A 5,851-nucleotide genomic window follows, 5' to 3' on the forward strand; every position below is an offset into this window, starting at 1 on the left:
TCTCTGTTTTGGTACCAGTACCATGCTGTTTTGGTTACTGTAGCCTTGTAGTATAGTTTGAAGTCAGGTAGCGTGATGCCTCCAGCTTTGTGGAACCTCAGAGATTCTGGTTCAATAGGTTGGAGTAGGCTCCATGAATGTACATTTCTAAAAAGCTCACTCCTAGCCTGGGCAACATGGTGAAACCCTCTCTCTACAGAAAATACGAAAATTAGCCAGGCATGGTGGTGCACACCTGTGGTCCCAGCTAATGGGGAGCTGAGGTGGGAGGATCGTTGGAGCCTGGGAGGCAGAGTTTGTAGAGAGCCAAGATCATGCCACTGCACTCCAACCTGGGTGACAGAGTGAGACCTCATCTCAAAAAATAAATAAATAAATAAAGGCTCACTGGTGATGCCAATGCTACTGCTCTTAGGTCCAAACTTTGAGAAAAACTGTCATGGAAAGTAGAATTAAGGAGTTAGAAACAGTGGAACAGAAGACACCTGTTTTTTCATTATAATTATTTTAGTAGAGTCGTTCTCAAACTTGGGTGCTCGTTGGAATCACCTGGGGATCTTAGAAAACTACTGATGCCTAGATACCATCCCCAGATATTGTGATGTAATCCATCTGAGGTGCAACCTGGTGTTGGTGGTTTTAATAGCTCTCTAGGTGATTTCCATGTGTGGCCAAGCTAGAGAACTACTTTTTAAGCACAATTTTAAGTATGTGCGTAATCCAATTTTTAACATTAAAGTAATTATCTGTATAGTCTGCATGGGAGTGGAAAGACTGTCAGACGAAGAGCTGAAGGACATGGGATTATGTCTGGTATGATCCTCTGCCACAAGCCAGATCTGTATCCTTGGGAAAGTCACCAAATCTATCTGGGCTTCAGTTTCCTCATGTGTAAAATTATGATGTTGGACTAGCTATTCTCAAATGTTCTTTTCATCTTCACATTTTTATGGATAATTGCTATAATGCTCTATGCTATAAAAGTGTACAGCAACAAAAATACTCCATGTGATACCAAGAGTATTATTATTTAGAAAACTATATTATAAATAATTTTATTATTTTTAAGTATCTTTTTCAGATATACATACCACTTTTCCCCAGTGCCTATTTGTTTTACTCAGTACAATAATCAAATCACCCTGGAAAACAAAGATGAAAACAGTTGAGATTAATTTGTACTTGATTTCTCTAAAACATCATTTGCCAAATTGCACCCAGGAAGAGGACAAAATAGTCCACCCTTGGGTTATTGTAATTTATTTTCTCAATAGTGATAATGAGCAGATTCTGACCCTTCTACTGGCCTCATACGTCTATCTACAAGGAGTACCCTTTTGCAAGATGTCCACCTCTAACTAACTTTAAGGGGGCAGTGTGTGGTCATAAAATTTCAGGCATATGAAAGTACAGAAAGTTCTCACTTAACATTGTCGATAGATTTTTGGAAACTGTAACTTTAAGCAAAACAACAGATAACGAAACCAATTTTACCATAAGTTAATTGATGTGAGAGTTAAGTTCCTATAGCATATTTTGGTCAAAAAATATCACCAAACTTCTAAATAAAAACCAAAACCCTTCTAATATTAAACATTAAAATAAATATGAGCTATGTATAAATTTTTAAATGATTAATAAAAACAAGTAAGGTAATTACTTACCCAATTATTCCAGCTCAGATGGCTGGAGCCTATTTTGGCAGCTCAGGGCACAAGGCAGGAACCAGCCTGGACAGGATGCCTTTTCATCACTGGGTATACTCATACACACACTGACACCCAAACCCACCCATACTAGGACCATTTAGACACTCTAATTCACCTAATGTATGCATCTTTGGGATGTGGGAGGAAGCCAGATTACCCAGAGAAAACTCATGAAGACATGGCGAGAACTTACAAACTCCACACAAACAGTGAGTGGCCTTGGCTGGAAACAATTTTTTTTCTCTCATCAATGTTATAATGAAACCATGTTGAAGAAAATGAGGTTATTCAAGGACCTGCTGTAATTGGATTGGTGGCTAAACTCCCTGGTGACTCCTCATTACTGACAGGTCTTACCCTGATTATCCTGGAGGCCTAGAATAATTGTGCTATAAATTCTCAATCATGAGGCCGGGCGCGGTGGCTCACCCTTGTAATCCCAGCACTGTGGGAGGCCGAGGCGGGTGGATCACAAGGTCAGGAGATCCAGACCATCCTGGCTAACACAGTGAAACCCCGTCTCTACTAAAGATACAAAAAATTCGCCGGGCGAGGTGGTGGGCGCCTGCAGTCCCAGCTACTGGGAAGGCTGAGGCAGGAGAATGGCGTGAACCCAGGAGGCGGAGCTTGCAGTGAGCCGAGAACCCAGCACTGCACTGCAGCTCCGGCGGCAGAGCAAGACTCGTCTCAAAAAAAAAAAAAAAAAAAAAATCTCAATCATGAATACTAACAAAGAGATTTGGGGAATGAGGATTGATATAAATAATCCAAGGGATTTTATATTGACTTTAAAATGCACTATGTAGAGAGAACTTCCAATTTGTCTTTAGAATTATGTTTTCCTTAGAATAATTTAAAATCAGTTATCGTTTTTTGAGTCAATAAAAGATAACTGATGTTACGTAGGTAGAGAAGGAAAACTGGTCTAACACAACAAAAATTAGTTGCTCATAATTACAGATGGATTATCAAGAGTAAGTTATTTATTAAAATAAACATATTCATGCACATGTGTGTTTGTCCATGACTTTGACCTCCTGCCTTTTAAGGAACTTTTTTGCTCAGATGGAAATCATAAGCTAAAATAAAAGGTGAATTCTAAAATGAAATGAGGTCAGAGCCATGTGCCATGATTTTTCAGGTAGTTAAAAATGAACTGAGAATTCACCATCTGGTGAGAGGCATCTTGGGGAAGCAGTCACCTTCTGTTGGAAATAAATGAAATGAAAGCTTGTTGAGCTCTTTATTCTTAGGTAGTTGTGACCATGTTTTGCTCCTCCACTGAAATGAGCTCAACTTTTGATCTCACACTTTTAGAATGGATATTCTTAGCTAACACTGAGACTAATCTAATCAATTAATTTGTGCCAACAGAGAAGTTGAAGGAGACAGTCCCTTCTCTCAACGCCTAAGTTTGCCTTATTTTTCTAAGTAAAATAAGAACATGTTATCAGAAGTTAAACCTTTCTAGTCTACTCAACTAGAAACACTAATTGATAAATTTCAGGTGAGGTAGGAGAGAAGATCAGCAGGAAGAAGAAAGATTGGTGGTCTAGTAGGATCTTGCAACTGCCCTGAAATCACAGCATCTATGCATGAAGACTAGAAAATACACACTTACCTTTTAGTAAATGTGCTACTGAAGTGAACACTACACTTACTTTTAGAAAGCAGTTTGTAAATAGAGGTATCAGCTTTGTTTCTTTATAGAAAATCTTTGAGCGTCACTCAAAATAATTTTGAAAGAGATTTATAAATAATATTTTAAAGGTAACCTCAATGAATGAAAATTATGCTAACTCATAGGTGTATAGCATTTATAAATACTTTCAAAGACTGAATTTTATTCTTCATAACAACCGTGTGAGATAGGTAAAGTAAGTAAAAGCACTATTTTACAAATGAAGGAACTGAGATTCAAAGAGATTAGAGTACTAGAAATGGTATAGCTAGTATATAATGGAAAGAGAGGGAGGTGAAAGGGCCTATATTCAAGCAACTATAATTATAACCACCACCACAATTTACTGAACACCTACCATGTTCCAGTGATTATGTTAATCATTTTATGGATATTATTGCATTTATTAAAATACTATTTCCTAAAAGAAAATAAAAAGTAGGACAATTTCTTGCAAAAAATTTTTAATTCAGTAAAACAACTTAAGGCAGATGATGATGATGATAACTATCATTTGTTGAACAGCTATTTGCTAGACACTGTTAGGCACTTAATCTAGATTTTATCTAATTCTCACAATTACCCAAAGAGATTACTATTATTTATTTCATTTTACACATCAAACATATGAGGGACAGAGGGATTAACTGACTTGATCAAGACTACACAGCTGGTAAGTGATGGAACATACTTCTATATGTGGTAACAAACATTGGTTACATGGAATTATTTACTCTTTCTTCTTAACTGTCATGAAAACTTACCTATCATAGACCTAACTACATAACTGGTATTTTAAACAATTATTTTTGTTTCCCACAATTTTACTTAAGCTCTTTGATATGGATAATCTTTCTCCTACCCTTGGATTAAAACTCAAGTAAACCCCATATATTTTCTGGCCACTCTTGGGTAAAGTCCTATGATCATGTTAAGTAACAAATACAGTCTGAGTATAGTAATTATAAGTGTACAATATAATGATCAAAACTCCAAAATTGTTTTAATGTTAAAGTCTTCCTGCCTTTTGCAACATGGGCCAGCAGAAGCTGGACACAGGCAAGTTGGAAATGAGTGCAGTCCTCCTTCCTGTCCCTGCTCTGTTTCCCCTAATTTATTAACTACGATTTTTGATTTTCTGTTTCCACCAGAGTGAAAATTGGGATGGGGAGGGGAGAAGAAATAAAAGGATGAGAAAGTTTTTACATGACTGTTATTGTTGTAAGGTGACTCTGTGCTCTCTGGGACTGGAAAACATATAATTTGACATTTTTATCCCCCCATGGGCCATTTTTATTGGCTCTTTGGAAATCTCTGTTGAGGGCCTCTCAACTTCCATTGTCTTGATCTCGCTGAATGGATTTTATTCTGGCAGATAATTCTTCTAGAATCTTTCAGCTCACCTCCACTTCCTTCCTTCTGAGGTCCCATCACCCTTCTAAGCAGCACCATTGAACAGAATCTAATACAAATGCAATACAAACTGAGACAGATTGCCTCTAAAGCTAGCCGTAACACTCTCTCCTCATCCCCTTGCTCTTTTGTAATGTGGTTTCCACTTTTCCCATAAGGAGATGAAGTCTGTTTTCCTTTCTTTTGAAACTGGGACCATCCCAATAAAATGCAGCAAAAGCTATGCTTTGTGACTTCCAGGTCTACATCTTAAGAGATCTTGTAGCTTCCATTTTTGCCCCTTTGGAGTTCTGAGTCATCATGCTTATTAGTCCAACTACCCTGCTGGAGAGAGAGGCTCAGCCAGATCCCAGGTGTTCCAGCCATGCCAGCTGAGGGACCAGATATGGAGTGGGCATTTTAGATACCCCAGGAACACAGAGAAGAGAGATCCCAGCCAACACCGCAGAGACAAGCCAGCCCTGATCCTACCCCAAATTGCAAAATTGTAAGCATATAAATTATTGCTTTTATTTTAACCTTCTATATTTTGTGGTAGTTTTTCTTTGTTTTTTGGGGGGTTTTTTGGGGTTTTTTTGTTTTTTTTTTTTCAGCAGCAGTATATAACTGATAAAAGGCTATCTGGTCTACAGTAAACACTCCTGTATTCCTGATCACACATACTTTGGGAGGGCAGAGAACTCTCCTTCATTTTGCTGCTCATGTTGTTTGTCAACCCATCTCAAAGATTTCCTAAGTAGAGTCAAACAGCAATCCAATAAAGTTAAACATATACTTAACATATTGACCCATAAATGCCACTCCTAGCCCAAGAGAAGTTGAAGACATGTTCACGTGAAGACCTATTTACAAATGCTTAAAACAGCTTTATTCATAATTACCAAAAACTGGGAGAAATCCAAAAATTCATCAACTGGTGAATGGATAAATTGTCATACATCCATAAAATTACTGATGCATGCAACAACATGAATGAGTCTCAAAAGCAATATGTTAATTGAAAGAAGGAAGACACAGAAAGCTACATATTGCCGGGTGCGGTGGCTCA

The sequence above is a fragment of the Mandrillus leucophaeus genome, unplaced genomic scaffold (genome assembly GCF_000951045.1).
Source record: "Mandrillus leucophaeus isolate KB7577 unplaced genomic scaffold, Mleu.le_1.0 Scaffold169, whole genome shotgun sequence".
Taxonomy (NCBI): Eukaryota; Metazoa; Chordata; class Mammalia; order Primates; family Cercopithecidae; genus Mandrillus; species Mandrillus leucophaeus.